Source organism: Apium graveolens, chromosome 7 (genome assembly GCF_009905375.1).
Source record: "Apium graveolens cultivar Ventura chromosome 7, ASM990537v1, whole genome shotgun sequence".
NCBI lineage: Eukaryota > Viridiplantae > Streptophyta > Magnoliopsida > Apiales > Apiaceae > Apium > Apium graveolens.
The window spans coordinates 111435347-111447752 of NC_133653.1; positions in this window are offsets into that span (position 1 = coordinate 111435347).

Sequence of the window (12406 nt, forward strand, 5' to 3'; positions counted from 1 at the left end):
AAAATCTTTTATAATACAGTCAAAGAAAAAACTCCACTCCCTCCTGATGTGGGGTCTCTTCAATTGTCCCAACTTTGCCAAAGACTTTTCATAGCCTAGATTTTCCATCATTTGTTGAAGAGCTGGCTCTTCAACTGATAAATTGAATGTGCAATCTTCTGGAAAATGTAGTGCTTGTCGAAAAGTTGACAAGGTTACCACATGCTCATCATCCCCTGTTGCAAAGATAATACTTGGGGACCCAGCTTTTCCACCATCATCATACACACCAGTCCTCCAAAACTCCAGTATTTTCTTGCCTGAGAGAACCTGGGGTTGGGTTAGTGCATAGCCTATTTCACTTCGAGCAAGAAAGTCTTGGACGAAATGAAGTTCTGAAGGAGCTTCATCCTTAGAAATAATAGCCATATAGTTATTAGGAACAAACTTGGCTCCATCATAGATTAGATCTTTGGGTGCCATTTCTGTAAAGAAATAAGTGAGAAAATGTGTGTTCACAAGGTGTTTGTTAAAATGCCTGTAAGAAAAAGCTTCAGAGAATATTAGAGAGTGAGAGAGAGAATAGGAGAGTTTAGAAAATAAAAAATAGTAGGTAAAAGATTGTAAAATATTTTAACTCTCTTATTTATACACTCCACGTGACAACGGTCAATTTTGTGAAGCAGAACAGTCTTTTTACACCTGGAAGCATGGAAACAGTTAAAAAGTAATGAGTGGGCACGGTAAATGTGCAGTAATTATTGCTCACATGTTGTTACCAAAACACACACGCAACCCATAAACCAAATGATTATCACTGTTTTTATCTCACTTAATTATTTCCTTACAAAATATAACCGTTACAGTAAATACTAAAAATAAGCCAAGTAATTAAATAATGCCACGTAAGCATCAGAGTTTCCATTAGGATTTGCATCAGAACTTGACTATATCATAATTTAACGGTCATCAGAACATGGCTTCCGTACTCAAAAAGTGAATGACTGTATCTGTGAGTCTTCACACAAATACTGACTGGTTTCTTCAGAGTTTAATCATCAAAACTTTCATCAGAACTTGTCCTCAAAATTTATGCAAATAATACTTAACTGTTTGTCAAAAACAACTTAATCACCACAGTAATCTTCATCATTCATATGGAGTGAAAGTGTGTGCATTTGCAAATGATCAGATAATGATTAAAGTCTGATAAACTTCAGTATATCCTAGAAATAAGGCATAACTAAGAAAAGTGCTTAAAATCTGTCTTTAATTTTGAAGTCTACTATAGAATAAATTTATGCAAGAGTCCACCTCAACTGTTTGTGCTCATTTTATGCATCTTTTGACATTCTTTTTACAGTGGCTTCTCAGTGTAAATGAGTCACAACTGCTATCAGAATTGTTAGATATATTTTTGATGTCATGTCTAATATGATTTGTGTTTAGTTTTCAGATCTTACTTAAGAGGACAAATCAGGACTTAACTATAAATCAGTACTTATACTGAAGTCAGGACTTAAGATATCAGAACTTAAGTTGTCAGAATTAAGTTATCAGGAGATATTTATCAGGAGAAAATATCAGGACTTAAGGAGGCTTTCAGATAAGGAAGGCGGCTGATTGAAAGGAAAGAAGATCGAGACTGAAACAAGAAGAGATATGCATGAAGAAGAATTCTATAAGGAATGGAATACTTGGAAGAAAAGATAACTGATTGATATATATTAGGAAGCAGAATTATATTCGATGTCAATTAGAAGATTATCTTCTAACTGTGTAGTATATAAACACAGACATATGGTTTACATTATATGTGTTATCTTAATCGGGAATATTATTCATTGTAACCCTAGCAGCTCTAGTGATAATTTATTCATCACTGAGAGAGAACAGTTCTTTGTAACAGAGTTTATTGTGTTGATTAAAATATGTGTTCTGTTACTCGAGTTCTTAAATTCGATTTGATTGTAGTAAACATTGTATTCAACCCCATTCTATAGTGTGTGTGACCTAACAAGTGGTATCAGAGCAATCTGTTAACATACATACAGTAAAGATCCAAAAATAATCATGTCTGAAGAAACACAAACTCCAACCAAGCCCACCAAAACTGAAGAAACTCCAAAGACTCAAATCCATAATCGATATGAGACTATTAGGGTTCCCATACTGAAACCTTCTGAGTATCCCATATGGAAGGTGAGGATGTCTATGTTTCTGGAAGCTACAGATCTAGAATATCTTGACAGAATTAATGAAGGACCATATAAGCCAACCAAGCTCTTTGTTGTAGTTGCAGATCATCCAGCACAGACTGTACCAAAGGAAAAAAGTGAATATACAGCTGAAAATATCTTATCTATTGCAAAGGATGCAAAGGTAAGACATTTTCTACATAGTGCCATTGATAATGTCATGTCAAATAGGGTAATTAACTGCAAGACTGCAAAGGAGATATGGGATGTCTTGGAGACAAGATGCCAGGGAACTGATTCAATTAAGAAGAACAGGAGGACAATACTCACTCAAGAGTATGAGCACTTTGACTCAAAACCTGATGAGTCATTAACTGGTTTATATGATAGATTTGTCAAACTCTTGAATGATCTGTCACTGGTGGATAAGGAATATGATCTTGAAGATACTAATCTTAAATTCCTTTTAGCTCTTCCTGAAAGTTGGGATTTGAAGGCAACTACTATAAGAGACAACTATGCTCTTGATGAAACTACTCTTGATGAAATTTATGGTATGCTCAAAACTCATGAACTTGAGATGGATCAAAGAACCAAGAGGCATGGGAGAAAATCAAGGACATTTGCTCTTAAGGCTGAGGAGGAATCCCCTAAAGTGGTTATCTCAAAGAAAGGCAAAGGAAAGGCTCTCATCACAAAGTCTGATACTGAGTCATCAAGTCCTGATAGTGATGAGGATTCAAAAACTGAAAGTCTATCTAAGATGGACCATGATGAAAAGATGATGAAGCTGTGTGCTCTTATGGTGAAAGGAATCACAAAGATTGCATACAGGAAATTCAGAAGGGGAAATAAATTTTCCAGGAAAGGTGCAAGTTCTGATAAGAAAGGTTTCAGAAAATCTAAAGGCAAAGGAGGAAAGTTTAACAGAGGAGATTACTCAGATGTCAAATGCTATAACTGTGGTGAGAAAGGCCACATATCTCCTGATTGCAAGAAAGTGAAGAGTGACAAAAGCAAGGCTCTTGTCACAAAGAAGAAAAGCTGGACAGACACTTCAGATTCTGAAAGTGAGGTGAACTATGCCTTGATGGCAAATGCTGATAGCATTACTGATGCTGCTGAGTTAAAGGTACCTCAAACAACTTATGTTTTTCATACTGATGATATTACTGAGTTGAGAAGATATCTTAAAACCATGTTCATTAGTTATAGAGATCAAACTTTAACATGTGAAAGATTAACTTCTGAAAATCTTGCTTATAAAAAGAGGAATGATTATTTAGAAAAAGAGTTAGTTATGTTCCATCAAACTCAGAAAGATAGAGATGATGTTTTCTATGTTAGAGATGAAGTGCTTAAAATGAATGAATCTCTAAAAACTGAGTTAGAAAAGGAAAGAGAGATTATCAGGACTTGGACTAACTCTGGCAGAACAACTCAGAATTTGTTAAGTTGTGGAAATTGGAAAGAGGGCTTAGGTTATGGAGATGATAAGAATAATAAAGGAACTGTAGAAATTGAGCCTATAGTTGTTAAACATAAGCCAAAGTTAAATCTTGTTAAGTTTATAGCTAAATCTGTAAAGTCTGATTCTGAAAAGATGAAAGATACTGAGAAAGAAGTTAAGGAAGACTCAACTTCTGACAAATCGAAACATGATAAGACAATTGAAGTTAACATAGGCTTAATGACAAAGAAGCAGCTTAAGCATAAGCTGAAAGATGTTAAGAACGTAAACAAGGTAAATCCACCTAGGAAAAATAGGAATGGAAAGGTAGGTGTGAATAAAAGCAATGATTATAAGCCTGTTCCTAATGCTCCTAGAAAGAAATGTTATAACTGTCGAAATTCTAACCATCTGGCTTCTTTTTACAGGAAGAATAAGAACATAAACTCCTTACCTTCAAAATCAGGAGTTAAGAGTCAGTCTGTTAGATATAGGCCACAAAATCCTTGTTTTCATTGTGGTAGTTTATGGCATTCCATTTATACTTGTAAGGAATATCATAGTTTGTACTATGATTATTATCAAATAAAACCTTCTTTACAGAAAGTTAGCATTATTCCTTAGTGTAAGTTCTGATGCAAAGTCTGATATTGTAAATTCTGATAAGAAAACTGTTAACATAAACTCTGATGCTAAATCCGCTGCAAATGTTAACAAACTTAATAAGGCCAAAGGATCCAAGCAATTCTGGATCCTTAAAACTAATCATTAGTGGTCTTTGTGATTGCAGGGCAACAGGAAAAACATCCTAATTTTGGACGGTGGATGTTCAGGACATATGACTGGAAATAAAGCCCTGCTATCATACTTTGTGGAGAAAGCTGGCCCATGTGTCTCTTATGTAGATGGCAACATGGGAAAAACTCTGGGATATGGCAATATCAATCTTGGAAATGTCATCATTGAAAAAGTAGCTCTAGTCTCAGGACTTCAACACAATTTACTGAGTGTTAGTCAAATTGCTGACAGAGGTTATCATGTGGATTTCTTTGAAGAATACTGTGAAGTTGTAAGCAAATCTATAGGCAAAGTTGTTCTGAAATGATACAGGCATGGTAACATTTATGAAGCCAAGCTTTCAACAAGTACTGATGGCTCTGCAATCTGTCTTTTAAGTAGAGCATCAATTGAAGAAAGCTGGAATTGGCACAAGAAACTCTCTCATTTAAATTTCAACAATATAAATGAACTAGTCAAGAAAGATCTTATGAGAGGACTCCCAAAATCAGTACTTGCTCCTGATGGCCTTTGTGATTCCTGTCAAAAGGCAAAATAAAGAAAATCTTCATTCAAGAGCAAGACTGAATCTTCAATTCTTAAGCCTTATCATCTATTACATGTTGATCTATTTGGTCCAGTGAATGTCATGTCTATTGCAAAGAAGAAATATGTTATGGTCATAGTGGATGAGTTCACCAGATACACATGGGTGTATTTCTTGCACACAAAAAGTGAAATTGCATCTATCTTGATTGATCATGTCAAACAACTGGATAAATTGGTTAAAGACTCTATGAAAATCATAAGAAGTGTTAATGGCACTGAGTTCAAGAATTTGATTATGGAAGAGTTCTGCAAAGACCATGGAATCAAGCAGGAATTTTCTGCTCCTGGAACTCCACAGCAAAATGGAGTTGTTGAAAGAAAGAATAGAACTCTTATTGAAGCTGCACGAACTATGCTTGATGAAGCAAAGTTACCAACCTATTTTTGGGTTGAAGCTGTGCAGACTGCTTGTTTCACTCAGAATGCAACACTCATTAACAAGCATGGAAAGACACCATATGAGATGGTGAAGAAAAAGAAGCCAAATCTGAAGTATTTTCATGTATTTCGATGCAAGTGTTTTGTTCTTAAGACTCATCCTGAACAGCTATCCAAATTTGATCTAAAAGCTGATGAAGGAATTTTTGTTGGATATCCACTTTCCATAAAAGCCTTCAGAGTCTACAATTTAAGAACAAGGGTTGTCATGGAATCTATCAATGTCTCTTTTGATAATAAGAAGATTACTAGACTTGAAGATTTCAATGATCATGATCAACTGAGATTTGAGAATGAAGTTTTAAATTCTGATTTTGTAAATCCTGATAGTCTAAATCCTGACAGTTTAAATCCTGATACTGCAAACTCTGATGGGTTAAACTCTGATGTTATTGAAATTGTGGTAACTACGCCAAAGGAAAATGCACCTGTGCAGGGGGGGTATATTGAAGATACAACCACATCTCAAGAAGCATCAGAATCTAGAACAGGCTCTTCAAGTTTTAATTCATCAAGTTCTGATGGGCCAAGTTCTGATAATTCTGGAAACTAAAATACTATTAATTATGGAAACTCAAATTATGAAGGATCCAACTCATAGAGCATAATTTCAGGGGGGCATCAGAAAATGTTGATGGAGACAGCATGGATCATGGGGGAGCATCCAGTTCTAGAGATAACCTTCCATCTGCAAGGAAGTGGACTAAAGCACATACACCTGACTTGATTATTAGAGATCCTGAAGCAGGTATAAGAACTAGAACAACAATATCAAATGAATGTCTCTATCACTCTTTTCTTTCTCAGACTAAACCAAAGAAAGTGGAAGAAGCTCTTCAAGATGCTGATTGGGTGCAAGCAATGCAGGAAGAGTTAAATGAATTTGAAAGAAATAAAGTTTGGACCCTGGTGCCAAGACCAAAGAACACATCTGTTGTTGGTACAAAGTGGGTGTTCGGAAACAAAACTGATAGTGATGGCATAATTACAAGGAATAAAGCAAGGCTAGTTGCAAAAGGATATTCTCAACATGAGGGAATTGATTATGATTAAACATTTGCACCAGTTGCTAGATTGGAAGCCATAAAGATATTTTTGGCTTATATTGCTCACAAAAAGTTTACAGTCTTTCAAATGGATGTAAAAAGTGTTTTTCTTAATGGATAATTTGAAGAAGAAGTATATGTTGAACAACCTCCAGGTTTTGTAGATTCAAAATTTCCTCATCATGTCTACAGACTTGATAAAGCACTTTATGGCCTTAAGCAAGCTCCAAGAGCATGGTATGAGAAATTAGCTCAGTTTCTTCTGGAAAGTGGATTTAATAGAGGGACTATTGACAAAACATTGTTTTATCTCAACCATGGAAAGGACTTACTTTTGGTGCAGATATATGTTGATGATATCATTTTTGGTTCTATAAATGACAGACTTTGTAAAAGGTTTGCCAAGCTAATGCAGTCAAGATATCAAATGAGTATGATGGGAGAACTTAGCTATTTTCTGGGCCTTCAAGTCAAGCAGAATGAAGAAGGAACTTTTATTTGTCAATCTAAGTACACCAGAAATTTGTTGAAGAAATTTTGAATGCAAGACTGTTCAAGTGCATCCACTCCTATAGCCACTGCAATAAAATTGGATAAGGATACTGGTACATCAGTAGATATTACTGATTATAGAGGTATGATTGGCTCACTACTCTATCTAACTGCAAGTAGACCTGATATCATGTATGCTACCTGTCTTTGTGCAAGATTTCAAGAAGAGTAAATTGCCCAATGTTTCAAAATTAGTCCAACTTCGTTCCAAGAGAACCTCACTTAACAGCTGTAAAAAGAGTTTTAAAGTACCTTAAGGGTACAGCTGAATTAGGATTGTGGTATCCTAGGGAATCAGACTTTAAGCTAATAGGTTACTCAGATGCAGATTTTGCAGGATGCAAAATTGACAGAAAAAGCACAAGTGGAAGCTGCCAATTTCTTGGAGGCAGATTGGTTTCTTGGTTTAGAAAGAAACAAAAGTCAATTTCCACATCAACTGCAGAAGCAGAATACATTGCTGTAGGAAGCTTTTGTGCACAGATTCTTTAGATGAAGAATCAGTTACTGGATTATGGGTTAACATATTCTAAAATCCCTATTTACTGTGATAATCAAAGTGTTATTGCTATGACAGGTAATCCGGTTCAACACTCAATGACAAAGCACATCAGCATTAGGTACCATTTCATAAGGGAGCATGTGATGGAAGGTACAGTGGAATTGCATTTTGTTCCAACAGATCAACAACTAGCAGATATCTTCACAAAACCACTGTGTGAAGCTACTTTTACAAGATTGGTAAATGAACTTGGAATGGTTTCAGGTTCTTTCTCTAAATCTGCTAAGTTTATGTTCTGATACATCAGACTTTATGATCAGTATTTACAGATATTACTATCTTTATGTATTATGTGCTTAATTTGAAATTTTCTAAGTGTTGATTGTTGTCTGATGTGAATTTCTAAAGTCTAATAGTGATATGAATGTTTTTGTGACTATTCAATCCAATGAGGATAACTGTGCTAGATGATGACCTAGTAGTCTTTAATATACTAAAGATCCCATGTTTGAAGTAATTTTTTATGTGGAAATCTTTTAACACAAGAAAATTCTGATATTGAACTTGGTTAGGTTTACTTTGTGTATCTTATTACTAAGTCAAAACCTAGAATAGTGCTTCTTATCTGTTAAGTTCTGATGTTGGTAAATCTTATGGATGTACTAAGTGTTGATAAACCTCACTTATCAAAAGAAAAAAAAGAAATAAATATCAGGTACTCCTTTGAGATCTAGAGTAAAAATGTGGAAGGGAAGACCCAAGTGCATTGCTGGTATTAAGTAATATGCATTAAAAAGCAAAACAAAATTTTCTTGGTGATTTTTCACATTCTCTTATTACTGGAGAAATACTCTGATAATAGCATAAATTTTGATAAGCAGTCGTGACTCACTTACACTGAAAAGCCACTGTAAAAAGGAATTTCGAAAGATGCATAAAATGAGCATAAAACAGTTGAGGTGAACTCATGCATGAACTCATTCTATAGTAGACTTCAGAATAATGACAGATTTTGAGCAAAGTTCTTAGTTATGCCTTATTTCTAAGATGTACTGAAGTGAATCAGACTTTACTCTTTGTCTGATATTTAGCTTAATGCACACACTTACACTCCATATGAATGATGAAAATTACTGTGGTGATAAATGTTGTTTTAGATGAATAGTTTAAGTGTCAGTTGCATAAATTCTGAGGACAAGTTCTGATGGAAGTTCTGATGATTAAGTTCTGATGAAACCAAATCAGTATTTGTGTGAAGAATTACAGGAATAAACATTCACTTTTCGAGTTAAGGAGCCATATTCTGATGACTTTTATATTCTGATAATAATCAAGTTCCGATGCTGACGTGGTAGTATTTATTTACTTGGTTTATTTTTGGTCATTACTTGAACGGTCATATTTTCTCAGAATATTGGTTTATGTGAGATAAAGCAGTAATAATCATTTATTTAGTGGGAACATTTTTTTATAAAAAAAACTGAACGTGCAATGTAATTATTACTTATTTATCGTGCTCATTAACCTTTGCCTTAACTACTGCATGGCTGACAGGTGTAAAGGTCTGTTCCACTTCTCAATAACTGCTGTCACTTGGGGTGTCTAAGTAAAAGAGATAAAAGATTTCAAATCTTTTATTTTAATTTTTATTCTACTCACTCTCTCTCTTTTCTTATTCTCTCTCACATTTTCTGACGATTTTTTATACAGACATTTCATTAAACACCTTTCAGGCAAACTAATTTCTCACTTATTTCTGATAGCGCCCAAGGATTTAATTGTTGATGGAGCCAAGTTTATACCAAATAACTATGCTACAATCTTGAATAAGGCTGAAGCTCCATCAGATCTGCACTTTGTGCAAGATTTATTAGCCAATAGTGAGATTGGGTAAGCTTTGACCCAACCTCAAAATATTTCAAGCAAACAAGTGCTGACATTTTGGCGAACTGGGCTTTTTGATGATGGTGGTGCTACTGGTACTCCAAACATTATTTTTACATCAGGAGATGTCGAGCATGTGGTTACTCCTGGAGCAGTTCGTAAAGCTCTCCACTTACCTGAAGGTTGCACATTCTCAACAGTGGAGGATCCTGTCTTACAGCAGCTTATGGTTAGTCTGGGCTATGTGAAAGGTTTGGGAAAGCTGGGTCAACTGAAAAGATCGAATATCAGAAAGGAATGGAGCTTTTTCTTTGATTGTATCACTAAGGCATTCGCCAATAAGTGCTCCAACTTTGATGTTATTCCCATCATGAGTCAGCAAATCGGGTATGCCCTTATTCATCAAACTCATTTTAATTTTACAAGTGTTGTGCTAGGTTTCATAGGGGATAGGATGACAGATGATAGGAATGTAGTATACTTTGCTAGATTCTGTCAGCTTATATATACTTTTTGTTATGGTGATGAATCCCAACTTGCCAGTGATTTAATTCCACCCATTAAGCTTGCAAAAAGGGCTTTTAATGATTTGTTACATGCTGATAATAAGAAACAAGTACTGAGACCCTTACAGATACCTCAGTCTATAAAACAAATCTTGGTAAATGCTGATCCACAAATATACACATCTGTTTACCCTGATGTCCAACCCACCAACATATCACAGCCAACACAACAGCCATCAGAACATACCATCTCTCACCAACCTCAAACTTCTCAACCTCAACCAACTTAACCCTCCATCAGGACATATTACAAACCAACACAGTCATCTCAACCTCAACCTTCAGCACATCCAGTGAGGCCTTCATCTTCAAAACCCAAGAGGACTAAGATAGTACCTCAGTCTCAACAGAAGAGAAGGAGAATTGTTCTGAGAAATGAGTCAGATAATGAGGAACAGGTTCCAATATCAGAACGTGTTGTTGTAGAAGCTGAGAAGATATCTTCTCAGAAAGATACTGAAACTGGGAGTTCTAGGCCCCTCAAAAGGCTTAGAAAGCTAAATTCTCATGATGAAGCTCCCAAAGTCTCTAATTCTACAAAGAGACTTAAAAAGCAAAGAGCCGGGAGGGCTGTAAGTGAATCATCACACTCTGAAGAAGTTCTGAAAGAAGCAGCTAAGGAAGGGGGTCAGGAATCTCTGATCCCAACAGAACCTATAATAATTTAATTACTTCCCACAGCTGAATCAGACTTTACTCAAGCTCAAAAGTCTCCTATTCAAGAGCAAGAGGATATTCCAGAGCAAGTGCCTACACCTCATGTGTCTCCTATCATTAATCCAGTACATGTTGAAGACCCAGGTACAAGTACTGAAATTGATATTCATAACTTGATTGTGCCTGAGGTTCTGTACTTGGTAGCTCCACCAACTCAACTCACTCAACCAACAACACCACTTTTGGATGCTGATTTCAATGCCAATATTCCATCAACACCAATTCTGAATCTAGATGATGAATAACAGATTTTAGGTGGGCATCAAAATTTAGATGTTGATTAGAACTTAGTTGCAGATCAAAATTTAGAGGATGATGTTGAAGCCTCTATATCCTCACATACTGTTATTTTATCAGAGGATGCTGATACTGCAGACTCTATAAGTTCTGATGTTGATAATGCTGAAAATACTGGTGAAGCTGCTACAAATGTAGATGTTGATGCAGCTAATCCTTCAGGACATGCACCTAAACAAACAGTTAACAAAGCTGATTTGATCAAGAAGTTTGTTAGAGAGGATGCACCAGTACCTTGGAGTGAAACTCCTAGAGGAAAGGAGTGGACTAAGGAATGGAACACAGTTAGTTTTGTTCCTACTGAAAAAATTCTTGCTGAGCACCTGGCCAAAGCTGATGAAATGCTGATAAATGATAATTTCAAGGCACAGCTGAGAGTTACTGCAATGAGTACTAGGCACCTTCAAGGTCAACACTCAATAACTCATGACAAGGTGAATAAAATTCAAGAATCACTGATCCAGCAAGATATGAATATAAAATTGGAAAAGAACAGATTTTTCAAGCCAGCATTTGACCAAATTGGGTATATTGAAAAGACTCAGGAGAAGCAACAAGATCAAATTTCTGAAATTCTAAAGAATCAAGCTTCTCAGCAAACTCAACTCAATGAGATCTAATCCTCAGTGGAATTGCTTATCTCTCTTCTTCTACCTGTTGATGCCAAAAATGGGGAGAAAGTGATTAAGTCCAAATGCAAATCTATTCAACCATTGAAGGGTAAGGATGATGAAATAATGACCAGGGAAACTCTGGAATGGGTAGAGGTCATGGTCAAGGCAAAGGTTTTTCATCAAGCAAAGCTGGAACTACAAGTCAAAGAACAAGTTCTGATACTGGGAGAACAATAAGTTCTAATACTGGTAAAAGGATAAGTTCTAGTGAACATCTGAAACTTGATGAAGAGATTTCCAAAAGGCTATTCCTAAAAGATAATCCAAGCATGGATATTGAAAGTCTGAAGGAAGAAGAAGCCAGACTTAAAGCAGAAAATGCCAAGTCAAATTCTAAAGCTCAAGTCATGGAAAAGAAGCCACCAAAGACTAAGGGCATTGTGATAAAAGAAAGGTCAATGTTTGAGGCAACCAAAGCCAAATCACAAGTGGAGGTAGATCCTAGATCTAAGGGCAAGGCAAAAATTGATGAACCTGTAAAGGTATATATGCCAGTCATGGATTTGGAAGAAAAATTTGATGAAGATGCTAGTCTGATTTTGAAGAAAAAGGATATTCAAACAACCTCTGACATAGCTCATGTTGTTCAAGATCAGGACTTAGTAGAATCTGATATTACAGTGAAGCAAGCAACCTCTGACATAGCTCAAGTTGGTTTGATATCAGAAGATAAAGAAAAGGTAACCTCTGACATTGCTCATGTTAAACCTTCAAAGA